The 13,655-nt window shown below is 32.4% G+C and overlaps 1 protein-coding gene across 8 annotated transcripts in view; it reads left to right on the forward strand.

Annotated features, from left to right (window-relative positions):
* The window catches only part of LOC129948561 (longitudinals lacking protein, isoforms N/O/W/X/Y), a 398,307-nt gene that overhangs the window by 30,795 nt on the left and 353,857 nt on the right, over positions 1 to 13,655 (forward strand). The gene's annotated exons all lie outside the window — the stretch shown is intronic.

Below are 13,655 nucleotides of genomic sequence, written 5' to 3' on the forward strand. Positions count from 1 at the left end.
ATGAAAAAAAAAAAAACAACAAAAACAAAACAAGTGGTAGGTAAGTCAAATAAAAACATACATACACCTAATATATAAAACAAGGTGAAGCAATAAAAAGAAACAAAAACAAAACAAATGGAAATGAAATGAAAAGAAAAGAAAGGGTTGCAACAAATTGCAATTTACCCTTTTTTGTTTTTGCGTTACACACCACGCATCAGACCATCAGAAACCCTTCCGTCAGTCAGTGTGATGGGTTTTGGAGGCATGTCTGCGGTTTTGTTTTTCTGTTCATCATGAGGCTATACTGAGTTGTCCACTTCCTTAGGAATACCTAACTACATTTTTTTTGAACACCATTTTTTGAGTCTCAACCAAAAAAAAAAAATGAAAATTTTCGAACGTTTGAAAAAAATGGAAAAACGGTTAAGCAACTAAGAGCACTGCGTTGAATTTGTAATTTTTTTTCTGTCTGAGCGTATTTAGAGCGGAAAGCAAAATATAATGGGGCGAGCTTGCTTTCGACAATGAGATATTCATCGTTGTCCTTATAACCACGACGACGAAGACGAAGAAGTCGAGGACGATGACAATGAAACGATGACGACTGTTCCACTGCGGTTTTGCTTAACATCCTTAGATAGTTTTGTTCGAAACAACAACTGTTTATCTAGTGTAAGAACGTACCTAAGCCCTCTTAACGCCTTTCTTCTTCTCTTATAATATTATTAACTATTTACCCTAAACAAAAGTTTGTTTGGGGGTTGGAGAGTGGGCTGAGAATGCATAACGCATAATATGAATCAAGTATGTGCTGTATTGAGCTTTCTTAAGCTCTTATAAACATTTTGTTATGCGAGGTTTGTACTTACATTATGTTGTATGAGTATTAAGCGTATGATGAGTCTATTATGGAAGGGTTGGGAACGTCAACAGCAACCCGGTGAGGTCGGTGCAGTGGTGGTGTGAATGAAAAACGAAATCAATGTCAACGAATACAATGTACACGTGTCAGAAGTGGGTTGATGTGTGATATGAGTGTATCATAAATTTTTGAATTACTATAAAATATAATATTTATAAGGCCTCTATTAACACAATGTTTGAAAGGTAAAGGTACGTTCATAGATATTGATGGCTTTATTTTAGAGAGGAAGAAGTGAGAATTGAACATCAGGAAACCACGAAATAAAAATAAACTACAAGAATTTAAATTATATTATAACAATTATTTACGCAAACATATTGATATCTAAGAGGTTTATATATTTAGCTTGTTTATGTACTCGTATGTATATGAGTATATTTATTTCTATAGATGTGTAAGAGGCCAATGATGTTTGAGTTATAATGCTAGTTACGAACAAATTAATTATGTGGGTAACAGTTATAGAAATCATAAATATTACAAAAATGTATGTATAAAGTAGTATAGTAATTAGCCTATAGTTTACGGACTAGCCTCTAGGTTTTTCAACGAATCCAGCGATGCCAAGCTGCTTGAAAAATGCAGACGGCTCCTGGACAAATTCAAGTAATGAATCGATGAACTTACTATTGGATACTCATTTTTCTGGTAGTTCTCTTATCGAAACTTGTAACAGTTATATACGTTCAAGTGTCGATACAACATATCCAAAAGGTCTGATCTCAAGGGACAATCTACAATGGGATCTCAACAGCTTCAAAGCTTTTAAATCTGCAGGACCAGATGGAATAATACCAGCCGAGCTACATTATACCTCTGACATAATTGCACAAAATCTTGAGGCAATTTTTACCAGCTGTCTTTACCAGGTCCATGTTCCCTCGGCATGGAAAGAAGTTAAAATTGTTTTTATACCCAAAGCAGGTAAATGCTCGCAAGTCAATCCTAAAGATCTACGACCTATAAGTTTATTATCATTCCTTCTTAATACCTTGAAAAGATTGATTGATATCCATTTAAGGCCAAGTATTGATACAAGACTTCTGTCTTTGTCTCAACATGCCTATTGTAAAGGTAAATCGGTGGAAACAGCGTTACACACTTTAGTACCCACTGACAAATATTTACTCCATCATAAAGAGTTCACTATGGTTGCTTTTCTTGACATCGAAGGTGCCTTTAACAATGTGGGCACATCTGCACTGAGATCTCTAAATGTAGAGAGTTCGCTTCGGAAGTTGATTCATTTAATGCTGACTAGCAGAATAATCAACTTAAAACAAGGTGGTGTGCTATCCCCTCTCCTCTGGAACCTAGTGGTGAATGAAATCCTAACTAGTCTGGAAGCGGAGGACTTCAGAGCCATAGCCTATGCGGACGACCGAAGTTGCTATAGCAGTGTCAGGAAAGCATCTTAACACCTTAAAAGAACTCTTACAAAATGCCTTAGACAGACTAATACTTTGGGCTGATCGAGGTGGACTGGGTGTTAACCCACACAAAACCGATCTGGTCTTATTTTCGAGGAGATACAAAATTCCATTTGTCAACCCTCCCTATATTAAAGGAATCCAATTCAAATTCTGAGACGAGGCTAAATACTTGGGTCTTGTCTTAGATAACAAATTAAATTGGAAACGCGACGTACAGGAAAGAGTCAAAAAAGCTACTGTAGCTCTCTTTTATTGCAAAAGAGCTATTGGTAATAAATGGGGCTTACAACCTAGAATCACGCATTGGCTATACACATTTGCCACTCAGTAATTCTAAGGTATTTAAAATCAATTCCAAAGTACACATACTACACCATCACCCAAATGCAATTAGACAGAAATTTCAAGATTTCTATACCTCACAGATCTTTTTGGAACGATAGAACATTTCTGGAAGATGGGTCAATACATTTTTATACAGATGGTTAAAAAAACAAAAGAGGGGGTGGGTGGAGGCGTGTACTCTGAAGGACTGAAATTAAGTCTCTCATTCCGCCTTCCCAATCATTGTGTTCCAGGGGGAACTTTTGGCGATAAGGGAAGTCTTGTCCTGGCTTAAAGAAAACGTGATATCAACATCTGATATCCGTATTTTCTCAGATAGTCAGGCTGCTATCAAATCACTGGACTCTGTCTCTACAAACTCTATAACATCATCTCTAATGGAGATGGTACAACAGTTTAATATTCATTTTTGCTGGGTGCTGGGACTCGTCAGATCTAAATCATATCAGCATAATCAGCCTTTCACGTTTTGTAAGGGACTCAAACTGGTTCCATTGAGCTTAGAAGGAAGCCTAAGCCTAAACTGGCCTAAGTGTGTTCGTTTCCATCTTGGACAGCCACTTCAACCTAACCTTAACCTAGTATAGTAATTAAGTGCTAAATAAGTTCTAAAAGACTTAAAGTCTAAATTTGAAAACTTTTTTTTTTAAAATAAAAATTTGCCCATGTAATTTATGAAGTAAATAATGATCGAATAAAAATATAAAATAAAACAGCATCTTTTTATCTATTTTAAATCAGCTTATGACAGAGTAGACAGAAACGAACTATACAGTGCCATGTTGAGTTTTAGTATCCCTACCAAACTGATACGACTTATCAAAATTATGTTGGAAAATACTCGTTGCTGCGTCGAAATTGGAAGAGACTCAACCGAAACCTTCGAAATCACCAGAGGACTTTGACGAGGCGATGCGCTGTCATTTAGCTGCTTCAATATTGTTTTTAAAAGAGTAGTGCTCAACACCAACGTGAATACAAGTGGAACCATCTTTCAAAAAAAACACACACTATTTTGGATATGCCGATGACATCGACATTATGTAAAGAACCAAACGAGCAGTGGAGGGTTCCTTCTCTAATATCGAGTCTGAGGTGAAGAAAATAGGTCTTGACATTAACTTGGACAAAACCAAGTATTTCCTGTCGTCAAATAGAGTCGATTCACATTGAAGACTTGGTCAAAAGGTGACAAAGGCCCTATCGCGAAGTACCAAAGAGACACTGTACAAAACTTTAATCATCCCAGTCTTGCTGTATGGTGCAGAAGCATGGTCCCTCTCCCAGGCGGACTTAGAACCTCTTGGTTTCTTCGAGAGATAGGTTCTGCGTACGATCTTTGATCAGGTTTGTGTCGACAGGCAAAGTAACATCCGTCGGAGAAGATATAATCATGAGTTATACGAGCTGTACAGCGACTTGCCACTGGTCAAAAAACTGAGTGTTCAAACGCTTAAGATGGTTAAGGCATGTTGAGCAAATGATCATCGAAGCTCCAGCCCGTAACCGGTGAAGTGATCAAGTTAAGGATGACGCACGTTAACTTGTTATTCGAAACTGGAGGCAGCAAGCTAGAGATCGAGTAAGCTGACGAAAGTTATTACTTAAGGAAAGTAAAGAAAATACATTAATCCCATCGTATTTATGTTTGCAGATTTAAAAAATAATTCGTAAAATTTTGAAACGATTTAGTAAATTGTTAAATAAATTTTTGGAAATTTACTAAGCTAAAAAGGTGATTTAGCTAACTTTAAACGATTTTACAATCTTAATATCTCTTAACAATTTGTTCAAGTTAAAATTACGGAATCTCTACTTTAACTTTAAGCAATTTGCTGAATCCTTATGACATCTGTTCAATTATTCTTCTAAGAGCAGTGGTTCAATCAAAAGTTGGGAGTTCTAATCAAAAGGTTGTTTGTAGTTGCGTTGTTTATTTTCACGAACTGTTACTTTAAGACGTGTTTGAAATTAACAATTTACTAGTTATCAACGGTCTACTTTAGTAATTTGCTGATTATTTAATAAATTGCAATCAAGTAAATTGTTAATCCCTTAACAAAAGGTTGTTTAAAATTTCGCGCCAATATCTTTAATCTTTGTCAAGATATTCGAGTGGAAAATCAACTTTTTCGGCTCTTAGTATAGTGTTTCTCTTAGGTTTTTATTTTTTGTTAGACAATCGTTGCTTCTATTCTTTTAAAAATTTTACCAGATGTCAAAAATGTAATGTCATTTTTTGTTCGTACAATTTTTCATCTATTGGTTCTTGAGTTAAAAACAAAAAACCACTCAATTTGTTTTAAAGTCTTTTCTACATTTTTTGATTTTAATATCTGCAAAATAATTTTTTTTTTTAGAGTCCATATCTCTAATTTTTTCTGAGATATAGACGACGAAAAACGGGTTTTTTTAAATTACGGAAGTATACAAAGCCATCTCTTTGAAAATCTTTGATTTAGATTTAATGGAGAAAAAAAATAACATCCTTTGGAATTAAAGAATAGCCACAAAATTAAAAAAATAAATATGTGTTAAAAACGGCAAGGTGTACAAAGGCGGATCTAGGTTTTTGTCAGAGTGCGGGTGGGGGTGATAAGGATCACACCTTTAACATAAAGACGAGTTTTCCAACCTTTTTTTCAAAAATGAGATTGCTAGAAAAATCGAAAGTTTGACAGAAAAGTTAGTTTCTAAGAAAATTAGGAAAACAGAACAGAATGTAATATAAAGGACTTCCTGGCTTTTTGGGCGTATTGCCTTCAGGCGCAATTACTACCATTTTCAATCTGCTGACTCGTAGATTGGAGCTGATGCTAGAGGACGATTATTAGTTTACAAAAGTTCTTACAAGTCTTAGAATTTGTCATGAACCACAACGAATCCCCCCCCCCAATCTATGATAAACTTTACCTGAAAATTTCATCTCATTACTACTACTTTTTTAACTTGTCACTCAAAAAAGGTCAAAAGACAATTATTGGTATGTTTTACTGCGTCCTGTACACTGTACCAAAACAAAAACGTCTGACCCTTTTCTTTGTCTATTGAAAGCTTTTATTGTTCATGCGTGGAATTTCATGCGTAAACTTCTATAGCAAACACGTTGAGGTAGTAAAAAGTCACTTTTAATCTTAGTTTAACTTCACTTAGAAAACATTTAATTTATACACGACATGACACTCATATAGAGTCATTGCGTAATAAAGACAATAAAACACCTCCCCATTCCCCCTCCATAATGTCTATCTATAAGTATGCCAAGAATTTATTCGACCCTTTTATTTGTGTGTCGTATAAATCTGTAACAATGCCACCCTTGTGTCTTTTTCGATTTTGTCTTCTTTTTTTTCTATTAATTTTTGTTGCGTTTGTAAGAAAATAATATACCTTATTTTTGTTGTTGTTGTCTTCTTCAATACTTTTTCTATAAAGTGCTATGCTTGTCCTTCGAATAGAAAATCCATCTCTTCACATTACGCCTTTGTGATTGTGCGTCATATATTTTGTTCTCACCATTTCCTTTTCTTTTTGTTAAATATACTGCACTGCAAGGGAATCCTTGTGAAACAAAAGTGCACTTCCCCATCATATTCACAAAGGATCACATCAACTGCAAAATATGTATGAATCAAGAAACAAAAAACACCAACAAAAAAGTGCATAGGCTATAGGCGGCATGGGGTGCGTTTATATGCGAAAAAACCTTGAGGTCTAATCCAAGTCAAGGATGACAGCAGCAGCACCAGGAAAAATGTAAATGTGGGGAGCCGGTGCATACTGCATGCATATAATATACAGAGAATGAGCTTGAAACGCATATACGAGTTTGCTAAGATGCATTTGAATACAACTTGTAACCTACATCGTCTTGTTATCCTGATTAGTTTGTCCCCGCACAGTCAACCTCAAGTCCAATATCCTTTGTGATGATGATGATGAGCGACAACGACTAAGACTACTAAGACGACTAAGAAGACGGACAGACCGTCCGACCCCTGCAAAAGCTTCCGTTTTCTTCATGATATGGTGGTTATAGACACAAGAGAGAAAACGCATTCATGTCAAACACCCCCTTCGACCCCCACCCTAACAGACAATGATGTAAATGCGATACCCTATACGATGCTATGCTGATGATGCTGACAACAATGATGATCATCATAATGAAGATGATGTAATCTGAAAGAAAATGCGACTTTGCGTTTACCTTTGTGTGTATGAATGAATGTCCTTAATTATGCCGTGCCGACTCTTTTGGCGACGCGGTATGGCGCGGCGCGCCTCTGTTACTTTTTACTCCTCTTACTATATTATATTCATCAGTAAAAGTTCGTATATTTTTGCAACCTTCTGATGTACAAAAGCGCTAGTTATATGCCTCAGAGGCCTCTTTTCCATCATCACTGAAGTATCTTCTTCAAACTCTACTAGAAGATAGCTATACTCGTTTCGTTTCGTTTCTATATACCCATCTCCTCAAAACATAAAACTGGAAATAGTCCTGCATTGGAAGGATACAAAATACGAATTGAAACTTCAAAGGAATTTCCTTACACTTCTGCACTAATTCTGTGTACTGTGTGTTTGATTCTCAAAGTAAACGTTTGAAGACGCACTTTCAACAAAGAAACAAAAAAAAAGAAACTTTAAAAAAAATAATATAAATGTAGCAACTTTTACTATACATATAACTCTTGTCTGTGTGGATCTGCATGAAGCTTCTCCAGTGTCAAAGGATTTTAAAAGATTGTGCTATACCTTTAATAATGCTTTACTATATATATTTTCCGACTCCTGTGTGCAAACTCTCATTTCCCTCTTAGCCTCTCAGGCTCTCAGAGGAGGGAAAAAAAACGTAGAAGAAGGATTTTGAAATCTTGCAGTTCACTGTAATTATTATCATTATTCCTTTGCGAGTGTAAAATTTGTGTGTGTCAAAGTAATTTCGTAAACCTTGGGCTTAGCCTAGCTATCGAACAGGGTGTTTCGAATTATAATTTTAGCTTGGATTAGAAATGGTTAAAGGTTTGAGTTTAAAATCATTTCTTGAAGAACTTGTTTTCTATAAGAAAAGAGCGTAATCACAACACTCAGCGAAATAAGATTTGAAACCAGTAGTTTAATAGATTTTAGAGAAAAACTTTTGAGTACGGGTTAAAATTCCATCAAAGGGGTTGTGCTACGAATATGCTGTTGTAATCTGAGCGAAAAATCCATAACGAACTGAGCCAAAAATTATTAGCCAAATGAGTCATTTTCTTACGAGAGGAATAATATTTTACTAAAATATGGTTATTCAGGGGAAAATTAGTTACTTTCATAAAGTTATTCCAACTTGGCGAAAAATAATAGATTTTTAGTAATTTTAGGTTTTATAAGTAGTAAAGTTATGAACCGTCTCCAAAATATGCAATAACTATATTCATTTCTTTTTTGTTTACCATTTTCTTTCTTGAAATAATCGAACTAAGCGAAAAAATATAAGCAATACAGTTCAATAGATCTTTAGGAAAAATTCTGAACCATGGGTCACTGTGTACTCTAAACTGTTCATATTTTAACGAAAATGTACAGATGGAACTGAGCGAAAAACTATACGTACCGTGGAGTGTGGGATGTTTTCATTTCAAGAACAATATTTTGCAAAGATGCCGTCATTGAAACAAAAGATTATTTCAATCTTGAAGTTAGTTCAATTTGGCGAAAAAATGGATTATTAGTAATTCTTTGTTAAAAAAATAATATTAGAAAGATAATTTTTAATCGTTACCAAAAATATGCAATAACTATATTCAACTCTTTTCGTGTGAACGTTTCTTTCTCGAGATAATCACATTTAGCGAAAAACTATATACAATATCTTATACACATTTTTCTTAGATGAAGGTTTTTGTTTTTATACAAGTCTGGTGAATACAATTACAATAGAACAAACTTCACACCTTTACCAAATAAAATACATTCATTAAGCGAAAATGCGCGAAAATATATAATTTGGCGTTTATAATTTCCAATCGATAACTTACATTCTATACAACAGTAACATTACATTTTTTTTCTGTTACGTTCGTTAAATCACCGCATAATAAACTAATTCTTTTATCTGAGCGAAAATATTTAATTGAATTCAAACAAGTGTCATTTCTATGCAAAGACTGACACATAAGTTTATCCCGTTGACAAATGATCTTTGTATAATTTCGCTCAGTTTGGTATTTGGTTAGTAGACACTTTTCATTCAAAGTGAATATCATCGGCATAATCAAACTTAGCGAAAAGCTATAAATCTACATTTTTCCTTAAAAGTTTTTCAAAGATGAACAATTTTTTTTTTAGACAAGTGTAGTTTTTACACTTGTGCATAAAATTACAGTCATACAAACCTTACACCTTCACCAAGGCAAACACTTTTGTTGAGCGAAAATAAGTGAAAATATATATGTTAGCGTTTATAAGTGCCAATCGATTACTTACCTCCTAAACATCATTTAGAATGTTTTTGTTTGTTAAGTTCGTCAATTCAGCGCATAAAAAACTTATTCTTTTATTTGAGCGAAAAATTTACCGAATTGATTTGAATTCAAACAAGTGTCATTTCTATACAGAGACTTACATTCAAGCTTATAAGTGTGTACACATATAAAAGTGATCTTTGCACGATTCCGAACATTTTTCGCTCAGTTTGTTATTCGGTTAGAAAAACACCCTGTTTTGCCTATTGTATTTGAAGAGCGCTGTATTTTTAAGATACAAAGTTTAATAGATTTAATCCTTTGCGCGGGCGACCGTGTGTGTATTTTGTAGTGTCTTATATGCATAGGTACACTACACAGCTTGGCGCTCGCTTCTTGCTGCTCGGGAAAAACATTTATAACAGGCAAAGTTTAATCCTTGAAAGAGAAAATGATGCGTGCTTAAGTAGGTAGACCTTCTTGAACTTCTTGTTTCTTTCTTTTTTTTTCTCTTTACTTGTACTATTCTAAATACATATATTTTTTTTTCTTTCAAACTCAACGCGCACTGTTTTTTGTATAAAGTGAAGTTACATAAATCCTTGTACCCTTTCTCTCGACGAATGGTTTATGCGCGTTTATTCTCATCATCATATGTTAAAAGGACTAACATAGTTTTTCAAATTTTTATATTTATGTGTGTTCATCACTTCTTTACATTTTTCCTTTTTTTATCAAAAGAAAGAAAGATACTTGAGTAGAAAATATATATATATATTAAAAAAAGGATGCAAAGCGAATATTCGTACTTGGTACATTGAGTTAAGATGATATGTGAATAATATAAAGCTGAGCATCCATCGGTTACGTACAATCTTACATACCTAAGCCTACTAAGGATGTCTATAATATCTGTGGCGGTGATATAAAGAGGAAGTGAGAGAACAAACAGAAATTGTTGTAAGGCATTGTTGAAGGACTTAGTGTTGCGTTTTTGTTTGAAAAGTCTCATTGTGCGAACGGATGTACCCATATCTCCAACCATATAAATGTATAGATGGGGATAAGCAAGGTTTGGTATTTTTATGTAAGCTAGCCAACCATCAGTCAGTCAGCAAGCCAGCCAGCCAGCCAGCTAACCAGCCAACCAACAACAACAAGCTACTAAGCTGATTTGCATGAGGTTTTACATGGATAAGAGCTTTCGATTGTTTTAACAAACAGTTAGTTAGTCTTTTGTATAAGACAATAGGATATAAAAGGTATGAGAAGAAAAATGTCTACCAAGATTGTCGGATTAAAAAAAAATTTCTTATACAAAAAAATCAATTGAACCTTACAATATATTCAGAAAATGTATATAAACATGTTGATAAACATTTTTGAAAGCAAATGGAAGAAAAGACGTTTTTTACGTAACATCCTGTCTAATTTATTCTCGAAAGTATTAGAATAATCGGAATTAAGAAATTGCATACTATTGGAAAATTTAGTGCAACATGTTGAAAAGGACTTACACTGATTTTCAAGATAACAAGCACTTACAATCACTAAAATAGTGAGAATTCGTTGAAAAAAGGCTTTAAACAAAGTTTTTAAACAATATTTAACTTTTCAAAATTCATTAACTATTATATTAAAATAATCCATGCAGTGTCGGATTTAAAAAATGTATATAAACATGTTGATAAACATTTTATGAACATAAATGTAGTGGTTTCACCATATTTTAAAGAAAATTAGCCCAAAATTTAGAAAGTTTGAAGTTTACATCGTTTGTTTAAGAACTAGCAATGTCAAGAACTGTTCGATTATCCAACAACAAAGTCCATCAAATTTAAAAACAAAACGGCATCACAAATTTCAAAAACTTAAATCCAGGCATATAAAGTCGTGTGAGCTTATATCTTAAAAGTTTATGGTTTTGAAAACATTAAAAATTGTAAGGTTCTTTATCATCTTTATCTAGTCAGATGTTTTTTTTTTAAATTACTATAACTTATGCTATTTGGAGACCCGACTTTATGATGCCAGTCACTGAGTCATCAACCTAACAATTGCATCCCTCGAAACATTAATGATTCATCATTCTCCAATAATTGATTGCGAATAATTTTTCTTGTTTTAGCCTTTATTTTTTATAAATTTTTATGTTCTGTCAGATAAATCTTGTCAAAACATTGTTTTCTTGATTGTGTACTCTTGTATCTTTATGTGTATATGCATCGACTTTCATATGCACACATCTTATAGATACATTTTATCGACCTAACACACTAAACACATTTTTATATATAAAATGACCCTGACTTTGACTTTGAAGAGGGTCGATGCAAACAAAAAAAAACTAAAACCGGTCAGATTATATTTTAAAAATATCAGGGAGGGGGAGCTAAAACGCATTAGCACACATGAAAACAGAGACACAACAATTAATATCTTGTGAATTTTTTTTACCAAAAAAACTTATTTTAATATTTTTTTTTATAGTTTGATTTTGTTGGCAAAAAAAAATAAGTTGTTTGGCTTCTTACCTCAATTCAGACCGGAATGTGTGCATCAGACAGTACCTATACAATCCTACATATCTAAACTTACTTTATTTCACTTCTTTCTTTTTTTGTTGTTGTTGTGTTTTTGAGTTTTTGGTGATGATGTGGTTTTTAAGTGATTTCTTAATTGTGGTCAGTATGGCTTTGAAAAATACGCATAAAAAGACAAATTTTTAAAAAAATAAATACAATTAAAAAAAATATGATGCAAACTCAAAGAATGCACATCTTAAGTTTGAAGAAAAGTCGAGATGTTAATCTAAAAAAATAATATCAGTGAAGAACTTGTTTTTAAATTGACTTCTTTTCTTTCAATCGTAATTATAAAGTTAGGATTTTTCTAACAAAATTTAACGAATTGCTGAATCTTTGCCTGATGTTAATCCTACAGCCTTAAATATAAGGATTGAGTTAGAATTGAAGGTTTTAAGCAGATTCCCGCACTTTTTTAATTTAACAAAAAAAAAAAACAATTGTAGTCCCAATACAAACTTTTTGCTCAAAATTGAAATTTTGTCTTAAATCCCGATAGTTCTTACTTTGAATATAAAACATACATATTTTTGTATTGCTTCAGAAAGAAACCCACACTTCTAAAGCGTTTTTCAACTTCCCATAGGAAGTTATTGTAATGGATCCGATTTGTCAAATTGAAAATTTTGACATTTCTCGACGTTTCAAGGTCCCTAGAGTCAAAATAAAAGATTTTTAGAGTTAGTTCGACGTTTTTTTCATCGTCCATAGCTCAAGAACCAGAAGAAGTATCGACTTCAAATAAATTTTATTATACAGATAATAGTGGAGAAAGATGCAGAAAGGGCTATTAAGAAATTTGTTTGGTGTTTTTTTAAAATACCAGTTTGAAAAAAAGTTGAACATTTTTGTTAACCCTAAATATCTTACAAACCAAAAACGCTAGAGACTTGAATAAAATTTTTATATAATAAAGTGTAACGTGATATAAAACAAGTATATATTTTAAAAAAAATTAGTTAACGGTTTTTTTATAAATCAAAAAAACTGAAAAAAATGTGCCACCTCGAAAATTTTACGAATACAAAATGATTTTATCTCTAAAACAACGAAAAATAAAGTTTTCAGCATCTGGAAAAATCGAATTAACAGTTTGTTTTTAAAAAAAATAAAAAACCTAATATAAACATTACTCAAAGTTGGTAAAAATTGGTTTTCGACTCAAATATCTTTCCAAAAATTTGAGATTATGGCTTCTAATTTATTTTAACTTGTAAGAAATATTGTTTTCAACATTCGGAAGTATTTTGAGAAAAATAGAATCAACTCTTTAATTAAAAAAAAGTAAAAACCTTAACAAAAAAAATTCTTAAAAGTTGGTAAAAATTGATTTTTGACATAAATATATTTTCAAACATTTTTCCAACTCAAATATCTTTTCAAAAATTTAAGATTATGGCTTCCAACTAATTTCAACTTATAACAAATATTGTTTTCAACATTAAGACAAATTTTGAGAAAAATCTAATTGACAGTTTTCTTACAAAAAAAATAGAAACAAAATCAAAAAAATGTATAAAATTAGTAAAAATTGATTTTGACTCAAAATCTTTTAAAAACTTTGAGATATTAGATTTTAATTACTTTTATCTTTTAAAAAAGTATTGTTGTCAACATTCAGTACAATTTTGAAAGAAATCGAATTTTTTACAAAAAATAAAAATTAACAAAAAATAATACTAAAACTTGGTAAAAATTTACTTTCGAGTCAAATAGCTTTTCAAAAATTAAAAATATCGTCTTCAAACTGTTTTTATTCCACTGAAAATTTTGTTTTCGATATTCAGTAGTTTTTTTTTTTTATAAAAATCCAACAGTCCGCTTTTTCATAAAAAAATAAAATCTACAGAAATTAGTACACAAATTTGGTAAAAATTGATGTTTGGTTCTTGATATCTCTGAAATTAAATTAATTCATCCAATTTGT

Source organism: Eupeodes corollae, chromosome 2, assembly GCF_945859685.1.
Source record: "Eupeodes corollae chromosome 2, idEupCoro1.1, whole genome shotgun sequence".
Taxonomy (NCBI): domain Eukaryota; kingdom Metazoa; phylum Arthropoda; class Insecta; order Diptera; family Syrphidae; genus Eupeodes; species Eupeodes corollae.